The following is a 15,977-nucleotide window of genomic DNA, read 5'->3' as shown; positions in this document are numbered from 1 at the left end:
CCGGGTCCTTCCCGGCTCCGCGGGCGACCGCGGTGCTCGTGGACCCGCTCCGAAGCCGCCGCAGAATTTGCGCTGCGACTTTCTGCGTCAGAATACGGTGTTTTTCTGAGGCAAAACGCGGTAACGGCCCGCCTCGAAACGCCGTTCCCGAAACGGCGTCGTTTCTAGCGGGCGTTTACATCAGCCCAGCCCAGCCGTTACCGCCTGATTGCTCGCGGGGTTTCCGAACAGGAACAGGCCTTTGGAGGGACTTGAAGGAAGACTCGTGTTTCCCGCAGCTATATGTCATGCTCGCAGCTATTCACCGTGTCTTTCTGCTTTCTCATATTTTGCAGATTTAAGAAGTATTTATTTTGGGTTAGTACGATGTACAGCACAACGGAATCCTAATGCCACCCTAAACGTGAATAATATAAATAAATAGCAAGTTATTTAAAATATTTTGCTTGCTTTTCAATGGAAAATTAGGAAATGATGAGCAAATTTTCTCTTGCCAAAATTCAGTTGTCTGTCCCAGCCAGAACTTTATAATAACTGGGAATATCTTTCTGGGTTTTATTTCCTCCTTATACTAAGTGCAGGTGGTGCACATTGTATCACGAAGCTGTGCGTAACAACACACCAGGACGAGAAGTATAAAACTGGAATAGGACACACACTGCACCTACGCAGCATTTCCAGTGGGGATTTTCCCCGGCTATGCCTGAAGAGAGGGATATGCAGCAGCTTGGGCTAAGCAGAAAGGAGAAGGTCGCAAGGTCTCGGCATCCTGTGACTGGCGAGTGGTGAGACCTTACCGTGTAACTGTGTGCTTCAATCCTTTTTATCACAAAAGCGAATAAAATAGATTTTTCCTGCTGAAAAAAACAAGTTCACTAAACATTTTAGAGAGTTCTTGTGCATCTGCGTACATGCACAGTCACCATCAGTAGGTATTTTACCGCCTATCCCCAAGATTACAGGCAAGTAGTGACTTAGACTGAGAATGAAAAGGAGTGCATTGGAGAAAGCTACAAAGTCCTTTACAAAGTAACGGCCATTTTTGCTGTTTTCCAACATATAAAAAGCAAGTATGTTCATATTGTCTTAACGATAGCTAATTGTACTTAAGAAACTATCTTAATTATACACACGCAAGTGTTTGAGATCCCCATCAGGTAGACAGCATTAGAGCGACCACAGGCTGAAGCTTTTACTTATGGTTGCTGGAGCCATCTGAAGCGTGCTGGGGATTGCTCTCTTGTCAACCCTAAAGCAACCGGAAAAAGATTGATGGGGGTAAAGGGTTGCCAGCTTCCTGTCTCATCCTGATGGTCAGCAGCGGTCTGGCTTTGCTTGCTGGAAGTACAATTTCGAGCATTGATAACGACACACGCTCTTTTTCTTGCTTCAGAGCCGGCAGCTACTTAGGGAAGAGCTATTTGACAAAGTACCAAAGCAAACTGAAACATCTTTTAAGTAATCACGTCATAACGAAGCCATTGGATTTGACCAACATCTAAATTCCCGAGCAAAACCAAAAAATATTTCTCTTTGTAATGCCTGAACTTACTTTCCATACAAGAAAATAATTTCACTTTCTGAACAGGCCATTATTACTAAATTTTCACTTTCTGAACAAGTATCACTACTAATAGTTTAAAAAAATGCAGTTGAGGATTAAAGACTCAATCAACCTAAGTCAGCCTGAACGTCAACAGAGCAAATGACAGCTCCGTTGCAGTTCGTGCAGTGATTTATGCAGAGAGCACTTTGGAATTCAGTAACCTTAGTCTGATATCTATACAAAGTGCATGACTGTGGTAGTGAAGTGCCAGAGCCAATGGGAAGCTGAAGTCCAAAGCTCTGAAAATAAAATGAGAAATAGTAACTGAAATGGGAAGTCACAGTCTTGCTCCACATCTTGCTGTGAACCCTGGTGAGGTTCCCGTGTTGACTCTGTGGCAGCAGATAACAGATCAATTAAACTCAGAACGTAACAGGATAACATGCATTATTCTTACAGTTACACAAATGATGTCGACGCCCTTAAAAGAATGTAAATAAAAGCAAGATAAGGTACCTTCTGTCTCCAAAGAAATGAAGCAGAATTAAATATTTGATTAGATTGCTGTTTCTATAAATTTGTTTTTATTCTGCCATTGTGCAATATTAAGAAGATCTTGTGTACAAGTGCAATGATATAAACTCTCAAGTGTTCTCTATTAATGAATAATGAATGTGTATTATTATTAATGCTGCTAAATGGAGAAGGAAAATGTGACAGTGGAGTGAAAAAGTGGAACTCTAGTAGTTCTCTTCAGCTTTCTGATTCCAATTAGATTTGCTTTGGTATGGCTTTTTGTTAGTATCTAAGCAGTTTTTTCTATGTGACAATGCTTATGGTAGAAATGTCAGGAACAAAATGAGTAAGAGGAAAAATCAGAGTGATGTATTGTATTCAACAATAAAAAAGATGAAACAGAGGTTAATCTAATGGTTTATCTGCCCGCAAAACTAAAACTTTTAAGGCATGTGAACAGTTTTATTTTTGCATTGTAGCTGTATTCTGCAATAACTATATTGTAACCCAAAGTCAGAGGCAGGTGGAATGAATTTCAAGAACAGCATCAAAACTCATCCAATTTTAGAGCAGGTTTATGCAATGCATAGACCTATCCCATATAAACTCATAAACATGTGCATATCATATACAGCAGAATATATCTGCAATGTATATATGGATTTCTTACATAGTCCTGAGACAAGACAGCAGAATACACTGGCTGCGCTTCTTTCTGTCTACTGGGGAGGGTGACAACTCCATGTTCTCTTCTTCCTGCCCTACAGCCTCTCATTTTGCACTTCTGTACTTCTCACATTGACTTCATGATCTTGGTTTTGCTTGGTTTTTGAAATGGTTTCTTCATCTGGTAGGTTCTGGCATCCTTCCAGTACTCCCTGTGTCTGTTTCCATAGCCGGTTATGAGTTTATAGCATACTTCTTTATTCAGACTTCATTCTTTGTCCGTTTGCCCCACTTCTCAGTCCTACAAGGTACTTTTCTTACACATTGCGGCATTTCCAAACAAGGAATTGTTGGAACACATGGCCACATCACATTCGTAACTAAGCAGTTATTAAGTCTCGCAGTCCTACAAGATGACCATCTATTTTTCTTCACGGTTCCCGCTGACTTCAGCTGACAGATGTTGTCTCTTCAGTGTTGGAGATGAGGCATCTTGAGAAATGCAGAAAATGTACACATTTCAGCTGCCCATAAGAAATGAACAACTATACATGCCTGTCTCGTAGAAATCATCCCGTGATGGCTAAAGAATACCAATGCGCATACTGCAAACATCACATCACATTATAGGAATGTATGGATGGATATTATTTAAACCCTAATTTAGCAAGGCAATTAAGCATCTGTTTCAACCCATCCATATGCAGCAAAGCATTTGAGTCTGTTTTTAACAATATGCATGTACTCACATCTCATTGGTTACAATAGGACATGTTCTGTAAAGTACATGCTTAATATTTTCTTTCTGAAGATAGGCCTGTAATAGTAATTTGATTAAACTTTTAATTTTAAGAATTAGTTTTGCAGCAGCAAGTTATACATACATATTCCTTAGGTTCATGTGATTTGGCCAAGTTTTACAGTTTAACAAGAGATAGAAGTTGGTTATACTTCTGAAACAAAGAAATAATTTTGGCCTACAACAAAAGTATTAATAACAGTGTGATATTTTATAAATTCTTTGTAGATCCACTGCAAAGAAAGAACTTTCAGAGTTTTCTAATTGTTTTATGATATATCATTTGAATACCTCCATATTGGCTGCCATCATGACAGAGCAAGACCATGTGAAATTATTTCCATTGAGTAATGCTTGCCTTATTAAACAAAAAGCCAGAATTTTTACACACCCTGCCTAGACTTGGGTCCTTCAGTCCATGATGTAATTACCTAAATAAAAGTGGTCTCAAATTCTGAAGACCTAACCATCTATATTCTGTTCTGTTCAAATACCTTTAGCAAATCCTTTACCAGTTTGTTAACTGTGTTTCTCTCTGTTTCATTACAGATAGATCACAGTCTTCACATTTGTAGACTTGGAAATGGAAAAACTAGGGCAGAGCTAATCACCAGTAGCTACTGGTTGCATACAGTATTCTGTAACACATAAATGTAGTTTGGATGCTTTAAGCATGAGGTACGGCCAGCCATACATACAGAAGATATGCAGGGCTTATGGGTTAGTGGCCTCCAGCCTCCTGCTCTGTACACTTCCTGATGGCTACGGACATCCTTAGCTGTCTCAGGCTTTGCCATTTTTTTTCCAAGCTTTCCCTGATTCGTTTCTGAGTTATACAACCATGTTTACATACTTTTTTTCTTTTCGTTGAGTCTGAATCAACCAGATTCTAGCAGGTCTGACTACCCAACATTATAAAGAGAACTGCAGTATAAAATAAGTAAACTTTTCATGGATTTATGGGTAAAGAGCTTCCTCTTTGAATGTTCACAAGGGGGCCTCAGATGACTTGATGCCAGCCCTGGGAATAATACTGTGAAAGCATGGGTGTGAATATTTTCCACAGGACTGTGACGCAATTTCTTTGATCCGCATTATAGTAAATGAAACTCCAGTGCAATTAGCTGAGATTATTTCAGTGCCTACGTAAAACATAAATTTGAAAAATGCTCTTCCTTCACTAAATTATTTATGCAGATGCAGGAACATTAAAATGAATAGCTGGTAAGTAGAGCAGCTCTGTATTCCCTTTTCCTGTATTTCCTCTTCCATTGTGAGCATAACAGAACAGCTTCTGAGGAGAAAAGCTCTTTGCTTAGATTAGGAAACAACATTTTAGAGTGAATCTACCATAAAATGAGTGCAAATGAAGTAAGGCCAATTTTGACTCAGTGCTATTAGCTTCAAAATGTTACCTACGCCATATGGTTTAGTGGTGCTAGAAGAGGAGACAAACAAACACGCATATGGACAAGGACAGCCCCATGTAAATGTAACTGAGTGCCAGAAATGTGTCTTACAAAACCCCTCTGGTTAGACAGTGGATATTTACTTTCTGTAGTTTTTATTTTACATCTGTTTTAACTGCAAATTATTGTTTAAGAAAATGTTCTCTCTTCCATAATAAAATTTATTGGAAAATGAATATTTTACCCTAGGTAATGGACATCCATTTGAAACCTTTTCAATGCAGAGGAATCATTTTGTTTAGACATGGATTTAAGGTGCAATTCTGTTCTCACTACATCAGTGAATTTTTTCCTACTATTTTAAAGAGCAGGAGCTGTGTGCTTTCTGCATCAGAATTATCTTCTTGTTAGATTCTCTGAGTTTTTATACACTTAAGCCTCTGCATTCCTGCTACCCTAATCTCTTCTCATTTCCGCTTTCAGCATGTTGTTCAATCTTCACGGTTTTTTACAGCTAGCGCCTTCTCCCTGCCTCCTTACTTATGCCATTCAGAGAGAGGCTTGCAGGAAATCTGTCCATCTTTCTTCATTCAGTTCTCTCCTTAATTTCATTTTCCCCTTGCATCCAATTCTTTTCAGTCTATTTCATTAAGTTTTTGTGTGAGAGCTCACATCAGTTTAAAACTTTGGTTTGTAAATGTAAGGCACTTCTGAATAGGGTAAGCTGAACTACTGCGTCCTTTATCCATTTTGAAAACAGTGGATGAAACTGTTGATACTGCCTGCCTGGCCACCGCATTACAGTTTCGTATAGCCTGTTTCTGAGCAATAAAAGGTAAATAAAAGAAATCACTTTTACTCCAGACTAAGCTACATCTATTCCGGTAAGTCAAGCAGGGCCAAGGCACGGACCCTTGTGTTGGCACACAGACGCCCATATTTTTAAACTGTTATCGTGGTTCACAGCCCGGTTTTGGTGCATGCCAGCGCACACTCTCCCAAACAGCCTTGGGGATGGCTGAGAGGCACCGGCTACAGCCACAAGCCAGGATGGGCCAGCTGGCCTCAAGGCCAGAGAAAGTCCACAGACCATTTTATTTGCTAGTAGAGGCATAGCTAGGATGGCTAAAAAAAGCAAACAAAACCTCTTGACAACAGAGCATCACAGAAAAATACAAAATAGTACTATAAAAATACACAATGGCAGGACAGTTGTTAGACAGGCGGCCAGGACAAATATAGGAAGCATCTACAAACACAAAGGGAGATGACTCTTGGCTGCTGGTCATGGACTTTCGTGGCCTCTCTTGGATGGATTTTCTCAAGATAAAAAGCTAGAGCACTTTTCTACTCTCTTCCCAGTGTGATGTAGGTGTTTCAGGCTGTAAAACTGTGCAGTAGTCCCAGCCACTTGCAGCTCCACTTGACCCTGCTCTTCTTCCAAATTTTGCATCCATGACTTTCCATGACATCCATAACTAACTTCAATTATATTATAAACTGCTTGGCTTTGCTTTGGTTTGCAAAGTGCTTGCAATGCTTTTAGTGACACCTACACTAACTACTTGTGTTTAAAAGAAGCATGTTACTTTTTAAAGGACAATATTCGCCTCCAGTCAAAAGCTCCTGCACATTAGGTCTCCCTCAAAGCCCTAACTGGATATTTAAGTGGGACTTAAGTGTTCCACATGTTTTACACAGGTCCTTTCCATAAGGGCAAATTTTATTCGAAAGTTAAGTTTTAAATCAACAGTGACTGCCTGAGCTCTGCTCATTTCTTCAGACCACACTACTTTGACTTCTCTTTTTATTTATTGGCATTCAAAGCACTTTTACCCAGAGCAATATAAAAAAAATCCACAAAAACTCCAACCTTTTTTACAAGAGATGGGCAATTTTTATGAAGATAAGGTTTGTTTACTATGGTGGGACAGTGATAGAACCCAGAGTCTTTAAGTCACATTATCCATTTCGTTTTATAACAAACTCTCTTTGGTTTACATTAAGGGTATGACTAAACCATCTGTGTTTATATAAATACCAAAAATAAAGAACATGCCAGGTCTATTGAAGAAAATTTCATCTGATAGTGCAATTCTGCTTGTGTGACAGTACTGCTATGTAATTCTTCTTGATTGTTCAAATGAAATATTAGAAGGAGTCAAGATACAAATATATGAAGGACTGTTCCTCAGAGAACTAGCTATAGGTAAAGGCTAGAACATATCTGAACATACCATGTCATATGAATATATCATATCTGAGAGATAGAAAGCATATAATTCATCTTTCTCTTCAAAAAAGCTTTCCTGTTTTATTGATATGGAATAAATCTCTTGTGATGGTGAAGAAGAAATTACCATTGCTCTTTACATTCTGATTAATAGATCCCTGTTCTCCGTGTATCATCCTGGCCTGGATTTCAAAGTCACCCAGGTCAATGGAAAGATTTGTGCACCCGTTTCCACATTGGTAAAATGTGTAACAATATTCATTCAATTTAAATCTGTTGTAATAAATCTATAAAGACTGGTGTCTGTGTGGGCTCCCTCGTGGCACTAGTACTGAAAAGACGACTCATGCAAGGAACTAGTGAAAACTTCCTCTGTGGCAACATTTAATATTAAGTGAAGAATAGGTGTAGGAAAAGAAGGTAGTATCCAAAACGGCTCATTCAGAGGAGGTTAGTGTCCCTGAGCGGCCTGTTATAGTCAATAGAAATAAACTCCGTTGTGGGGCTGAGCAGGGAACATAAATAAAGATCCTGCTCTGAATCCTGCCTGGAAAGATTTTCTCTTCCTCCATCTCCTTACATGGAGGGAGTTTATGGAGTAGCTTCCTGCACTAAAGTTAGCACCTGTGAATGTCTCCCGAATCCTGTGAAATGACACTTTAGGGAACCAGTCCTTTAGAAGCTGCTAGCCAACGACAGAATCAGGTAACTGAAATGTCTTTTGCAATCCCCCAATTATTGTAGTTTTTCTTCATTATTAGTAATACTCTTCTGACAGCTTCTTAATAGTGCATCTTTCCTAGCCAATTAGTTTGCCTTCATTTTCATTAACGTATTCCCTGTTGTTTTTAATAGAGCACTAAATTAACGTAACCTTCCTGTTTACTTCCTTTTCACACTTCTTATCAGCAATTCCAATACAAATCTGGGAATGGGGCTTGTTCACTAACTCAGGCACCCTCTGCTGGTCTTCCCACAGCAAAACACAAAATATCAGGCAATCTTCATACACAATGGTTTTTAAGAGAAAAATGCAGATTTTTCTGGTGATAAGCATTTTACTACCAGAATATAAATTATGAGGAAGATCAGCTTTAGGGCTGTAAACTGGTCATGTGAGGTGTTTTTTAACGAACTCAAGAAAATAATTGCATAATCAAGCATGTGAACCTGTGGAATTTCTCAGGCAAAAAGTCAAAAAGCGAACATGGCCTAAAAAGCTGATCACAGTCTGAAGTGGTTCTTAACAGTACCCTGTGATTGGCATTTTAATGAAGATATTACGTAAGAAGCTCTAGAAGCATATACTACTGTGGACCTCTTTTCTCTGTGTGTCTCAGTTAGCAAAAGCAATGTGTCATTGATAGTAGCCTTGCTAGATAGTATGTATTTTAAGATAAAAAGTAAGGAAATACAGTGGCTAAATATTAGCTTCCATTCCAGCAATACAACAAAACAGAGAGCTGATCTTATTATTCATCTGAGAAAATCCCTGGATGTCAGAGAGGTAAATCAGAGCAGAGTGCTCCCTTAACCTGCTGAAGGACAGGACATGCTGGTGATGGGAGACGGTAAGTTTGGTGCACATGGTACTCCAGCAGTCCCGTTCTGGTAATTGAAAACAAGATATAAGCCTGAGAGTGCTTTAACAAGTACCAACATCTAAAAAAAAAGTGTCCAAAGGGAGACTTTATTGCTGTCTTCAGCTACCTAAGGAGAGGATATAGAGAAGACAGAGCCAGACTCTTCTCAGAGGTGCACAGCAATAAGACAAGAGACAACATAAACAGTTGCAACACAGGAAATTCTGATTAGCAAATTCTGAATGGAAAAAAAAAATTCATGACGAGCATGCTTAAACACCGGTGCACGTGCCCAGAGAGGGTGTGGAATCTCCATCCTTGGAGATATTCAAAACTCGAGTGGACAAAGACCTAAGCCACCCCATCTAGTTGGAGCTGCTTTGAGCTGGGGCTCGCACTAGATGACCTCCAGACGTCCCTTCCAACAAATTATTCTGTGATTTTAGGATAGATGACTGCTGTACCATTAATCCAGTTTAAACTGATGAAAGTCATCTTAACAGAACTAATGCTTTGCCCAAGCAAGTTTAAGACATGTAGATGCACTGAAGTCAATGGGACTGTTTAGTTTAACTTGAAAAGGCATTAGATCCACTCCTTTAGGATTCGCTTTCAGAAAGGATCCTGAAATTTTATTTCTGTAGACGATGTTATAAATTGCATCAGATTCTTTTTTTTAACTGTGGATTTCTCAAGTAGGTTACTTCTGCAGCTAGACGAGATGGAAGCATTTCACAACCATTATCTTTAAATATTCACAAATTCAACATAGAGGATTAGCAGCAGAAGGAAGTGTTTGCTCAGTGCTCCGAAGGTATGCTACTTTGCTCTTCAATTTGCACTTGCAGGAAAATTCCTATTTGCTAACTGTTATTGGTAATGAGCTTTTCATTGAACTTGGGTTCAGTTCAGGTCAACCATTACTTTAATGTTGAGACACTCTCTATATTAATTGAAGTTTATGACATAGAATGGCAATCTTTCAACCTCTGTAGAGTGAGCTAATGATTCCAATCCAGTTTTCAGCAGCCTGCTGTGCACAAAGCTTTGCCTTTTTACCTCATTTATCTCATCTTTGTAAGCCCAGCTTTTTTCTTCTTTTTTATCTTATCTTTTACAAAGGATTATATTATTTATTTTGAACATAAAGCAGAGTAAAACAATACAAGGGAGCAATTAGAATATGACATTATAAGTGTCAGGTACTAGCCAATTATTTTGAATACTCTTATAAAGGTAAAAAAATACAGAAAATAAATATATGCTTATAAAAATATAATGTATGTATAATCAAAAAATATATATATCTTATTTAATAAATAGATGGGTGATATACTACAATGAATGAAAGCAAGCAAGAAAGCAAGCATATTTCAAATCCTTAAAAGAAATCACAGTCCCAAATCTCTCAGGGTGTAGCTGAACTACTGATCCATTGGACTAACTGAAGTTTCCTGAGAAGGAAGAACAACTTTCTGTTTCAGGTGGAGACTCAGCTTATCTCCAAATAATGTCCATATTTTGAGTAATAATATGATATGAAGCTGCAGCACATTACTCACAGTAGACATGTTAAGTATTTTACAAAAGAACATATGCTAATATGTCTCGGAATATGAGATTTTCCTTCTCTGATAGGTTCCTCCTTCTGATACTCTGAGCTTGAACTGCACAACAAGCAGTTTCTTTTAATAATAGCCCATATTGCTTTTTTAATATTTTTTTGCTCCATCCCAAAAGAAACATGAGACTGTTGGGGGAGAGGGGGGCAGGGAGGGAGTTGTCATAAAAATGCTAAAAATTCAAATTACTGGAAGTTGTTTCAGTTCCGTAAGAAAACAACTGCATATAGATTTGATCTTGTAACCGTTTTTATCATGTCCCGTATGCCAGAAAACATGAGCAATGTTTTTATTTCTTATATCAGTCATACCACATCAGCACTTAAACATAAAATTCAGTAATGTTGTCACTTAAAAAGGACATTAGTGGCAAAATCCAGTTCCAGAATAGGAGTATCCTTTAAATCCTGGACTATTCAAAATCCTTCTGATTTAAAATTTATCAAAACCTTGAGATATTTAAACCGTGACATTTTGGTTTTAGATTATCTCCAGTTTATTTTAACTACCTAATGGACAACAAAAATGATCGCCTTAGCTGTGTCCCAGCTAACAGGCTTGTTAAAAGAGACAGCTGTTTGAACAGTTTATGAGCATGAATGCATCAAAAAGTAAGTTGTGTTTGGCTGTACAAAGAAGTCAACTAGATCCAGCTATTCAAAGAAAAGGAATGGTAACACAAAAAATGGAGTTTAACAAATATAAATCTTATCCTTTCATCAGAACTAACCTCCTTCATATCTGAAAATTCCAGCCTTTATCAAATTTCAGAATCTCTTGCTTAAATGTTAATGATTATAAAAGTCTAAGAGCATCATAAGATTCTTGATGACTCAGTATGAAGTATTCTTATGCATCAATAGTCTGACATGTAATTTTAGCTGTGATTGCTAAGTTAATTTTTAGGCTAAACAAATGACAATTGTAGGCAGGCCTATTAAAATTGGCAGGGACAACAGCCGTTTTTACAACATGCTAATGACTAAGGGTTTGATCCTGCAACACTGAGGTCAATGGAAGCTTTGTCACTGACTTCAGTGAGGATAGAGGCCTTCATGCACAGACTACTAATAGCAAACAGCAAATGAAAACAGCAACTTACATATACACCCACATTTTTAGAACAGAAGAACTATCCCATGAATGAAATAAAGTCTAAAGCTTGGTTGATAAAATATTCTGGTTGTTCTATGCTTCACTGCCTGTCTTACAGCAAAAAAGATTTTCTGAAGAAAAAATGAAACTTTCAGCACTTGAATACACAAGACTGTGTAAACATTCACCATTGAGAGATGAAGATTCAAGGAAATGCATCCCCTTCAAATTGGAAAGAACTGTAGAAAGATATCTGTGCTTGAGTCCTGCCATGCATGAACTCAACCCAGCCTTTAGAGTGCTTCAGATCAATCTAAGTACGTTGCTATACGCTGTTTTCCAGTTTCTGTATTGAAGGGTGATGCAAATGATCCCAATGAGACCATTTACATCATACCATCATGTAGCTGGTTGATAGCACAGGGGCCAACATGAAGTGGTATGTCATACCAGCACTACGTCTATCTTGTTCCTTTTTATATAACAGGTTCAGGACAAACAGGTTTTCTAGCAAGACTTTTCCATCTCAACCACTGAGGCAGCTCAGATGATTGTAAAGAGAGAAAAAAATGAGAGTGGTATTTAAAAGATTAATTTAATTAATGCTTGTAGACTGTACTGAAATTCTTTTCTAATTCCTCTGTTTCAGGTGAAATGCAAATATTGCTGGCCATCAGTCTTCACTGTCATTTTGATACGCATAGAAGGAACCACGTGAAACAAAGGTGATGTGCATATGAGCTGTGAAAACCTTCTTGACAAACTGCATTTATCCTCCTGAGCTGCCTGAATTTATATCATCTTACCTTTGTGTCTTGGCTTCAGCTTTGGAAGTTTGGAGAAACTGGGAGGTGCCATGATTTTCCCATGTTTCACGTACAAAAAAGCTCTATCACAAATAACTTTCTTATTGTCAACAGAATACAAGTGTTGCTTGTATTGCAAGTGGAACTTGCTCCCCAATCAAATTACTTGTTTCTTCAACTTAAACTGGCCTTTACATGACATAACAAAAAAACGCATTAGTTAAGAAGTACAGAAAGTGCATTGCACATTGAGAACCTGTAAGAGTGAAGGACAGAGATTCAGAATCACACCTATCAGTCCGGCATCTCCAGAAAGATTTCTTTTAAGAAAAAGAAAATTGAGGGAGTGTTACTGGACTTCTGAATCTGATATCCTTAGTCACCTGCCAAAATAGTGTCTAATAGCAGTATTTAATTTGGAAAATATTGCAGAGAGTAACCAAACAACAATCTTGAAGAGCAAGTCTTCATTATTATGAAGGTTTTCTACATAAGGCCACGGTTCCCAAGCTTTTCATAGCCAAGCTTCCCTTGGGAAAACTGACCACATTCCATCTCTGTGCAATGCTCTGGGCTAGCACAGGTCCGACATGACTTGTTAGCCTAGGTTTGCTTTTTTGGGTGAAGGATATTGATCAATAGCAAAAATGGAATAGGAAAAGGTATTGAAACTATGCTATCATGACTACATTGACTTTTATTTGTACTTGGTCAATGTAAATCTGACACAAAATGATTACTGACAAATGAGAAACCTACAGATAAAATATGGGGAATTGGAGAAAAAAGGAGAGACAAAAATAGTAACAATATTCTAGAATAAAGCTTTATATTAATATAAATTTTCAAAATAAAAGGCTTTTTGTTCTATTTCTATTTGGGTCCTTAACGTGCTTTGATTTTGTTGATTTTCCTGAACTGCAGCTTACATCCATCAGCAAATTCTCACCAGAAAAATAAAACTCATTACTGAGAATTGTTTTCTTTTGTCTACAGCTATAATAATAAAACCACATTGTGAATGCCCTAATGATTTTGTACATAATTCTGTAGATTTAGAATTACTTGTATTTGCTTAAAAAATATGAGGAAAGCACAAATCTTGTCTCAGAGGGGCCGAAGTGTGGGAGTCTGCATAGCCTTTTTAAAGACCCTAGCAGAAAGCCAAACTCTATCAGAACTGGTGCATTTCAAGAATGCAGGACCTTTGTATATCATATTCTTCAAAAGTCCAAAGTCTTTGTGCAATCTTTCAGATAAATTCAGTTTGGGTCCAGGATATACCCCAGGTGTGCGCTTTTGATGATTTAAACATCGTGTGACTATTAATCATAGCTACAGTACTGGCATTTTATGAACTTCTCAACAGCACAGCTGTCTGAGCAGATACCTGCAGATGTCATCGCACCAGGGTGTTGCAGCAACAGCACCAAGAAGACTGAAAGCCTCCAGCAGTCATCCAGCTGGCTTTTACGTTCCCAAAATAGGTACAGCCCACTGGAGAAGAGGTGGTACAGGGCATGGGTAGTTCACAAGCCAAGCGTAAAGTTCTGGCAAGTTCAAATTCATGATATTACAGGCCACGCATATCATTAATATGAAGCTTTATATTAGATACCCTCTATGCACCACAGATAGGATTCATTTTATTTAACTTTAACCACCTAAAAATTAAGTGTCTAGTCTAAGTTGTCATTCAGCCTCTTCTATAGCCAGAGAAACTATAGGAGACAAAACATCACCTCCAGAAGGCAACTCACCCAACCTGCTTTAGACACCAATTACCATGTGAGTAACGATTATGTGAAGGTGCCTGTCTCTCTCCACTGGTTCAAGAGAGCCTGGACAATTAGCTTGACTATATGTCTAACATTTAGATGAGTATTGCTAGGTGATACAATCCCATTCCAAAGCAATTGTTCACGTTTCACGAGACCGTCTACTGCAGAAAACGTACATGGGAAATTTCTAGCAGCATCCTATGATGGAAACTTATAACTACCCAGGTCCTCAGGTAGCTCAGAGCGACACAGAATTATCGCAGGTGCTGATTTGAAAGGTTCGCTGGTCTCACACAGAGACTGATTAAAATGGTTTCCAGTGATGGGACACAACCACAGACTGTACCCAAGTTCATGTGACAGAGCTGGCTTAATTACCAGAGGAGCCACTCAGTCTGCGACTGAATTTCAGTGAAACACTGAAAGAAGTACAGCCTTTTCACTTATGGATCAAGAAATATAAATCATGCAACACTATAGTTAATATTTGTACTAATTGTTCCCTCTTAAAGAATGTACAGACAAAATTATGATACTTCAGGCTCCACTTCTATAAAAAGTTTAACCAGAACACCAATTTTATAAAAACTGAAAGAATTAAAAGGAACAGTGGGCAATATCAATGCACAGAGATAACAGCTGACTCGTACAGAATGAAATGGCCATTACAATGGAAAGTGGTTCCAAATGCAGTTAAATTGCCATGGGATCCTAGTAGCAACTGCAGTCCCCTACTCTATTTTTATAGGAAATGATGTCATTGGGAACAGTTCTAAGCTTAACTGAACAAAATAGGGGATTTTTTAAATTGAGAGTTTTAAGGGTTACATTGGACAAAATACTCCTCCCTGAAAAAAACAAGTGTGGATAGGTGGTAAATATCTACTTATTTGATACATATGCTATCCATCTAAATACTTTTTTAGAGCTGTAGAAGGAAGCAGAATTTGGAATGAAAAGACTCTGCATAGAAAATATATTTTCTCTAAAAAATATACAGTGAAACAGCATGTCATTTTAGATATGATTTCTTATGCTAATAAAAATTCCTTGTTCCAGATAAAGAAATATGATTCTTCTCAATAATTCAGACATGGTTTATGATGAGGTGCTGAAAGAGTTTCACAACGATTCCTATTACCGCCTCTTTCACTCTGGAGCTAGTGTCTCTGGTGACTACAGATCCCAATCATCTGCATCCCAGCTTGCTCTACACCTAAGGGGAAAATAAAGAATTGCATGCTGGGATGTGCAGTCTAAATGGCTACAAATAAAAGCGCTATACATTACATGCAACTCTGTTTTATACTAACTAAATGCGACGCGATGCTTGAATTTCTGGTAAATGTTTATTACCATTGCCAGCACAACAGGCCAGGCAAAATTAGAGAACTAAATAAAAGTTACACTTTAAGAAAATATGCTGGTAATTTGACTCCATCCAATTTCCCAAGAAAAACATATAAATAGAAAATGACAGCAGCAAACTCTCTGCTGCCATTACATTCCTGCAGCTTAAATCTAGGACATCACAAGAAAGCTAGACCATGTTTTTGTTCACTTGTGTTTAAAAAAGTACAAAAACCCAGCCATAAGTAATACTAAATAGAATCTAAACACACTCCATAATTGTATGTAATTCAAAGTGCTAGATTTATTAGACTATTTTGTGTGTATATGTGTGTTAGGGAAATGGAAAATGAGGGTGAAAACTTAAATTTATGTTTAAGTGCTGAGGTTAAAGAAGTGTGGCTGTGTATGTGTACATAGGCACATGCATGCAGGAGCCATTCTGTACAGCTTCTCCCTTGTTTGTATACTCTAGAAATTTTGAAAAAAAGAAATGCAGTTTCTAAAATCTGAACTGCATGAAAATTGTAACTGACTTTCTTTGGATACCAAGAGGAAATTCAAAATCTCA

The 15,977-nt window shown here is 38.0% G+C and overlaps 1 long non-coding RNA gene across 1 annotated transcript; it reads left to right on the top strand.

The window, feature by feature from the left end:
* Positions 1–6: 6 nt before the first annotated feature.
* LOC112976931 lies at positions 7–13,290 on the top strand. The gene is made up of 5 exons (XR_003257232.1): positions 7–357; positions 582–785; positions 8,613–8,740; positions 9,452–9,566; positions 12,119–13,290. It is a non-coding gene; the product is annotated as an uncharacterized LOC112976931 (long non-coding RNA).
* Positions 13,291–15,977: the final 2,687 nt, after the last annotated feature.

This window comes from Apteryx rowi, unplaced genomic scaffold (assembly GCF_003343035.1).
Source record: "Apteryx rowi isolate R43461 unplaced genomic scaffold, aptRow1 scaffold_78, whole genome shotgun sequence".
Classification (NCBI taxonomy): Eukaryota; Metazoa; Chordata; class Aves; order Apterygiformes; family Apterygidae; genus Apteryx; species Apteryx rowi.
Note: the sequence above shows the minus strand (reverse complement) of the source record. Positions and strands in the feature narration are given on the sequence as shown.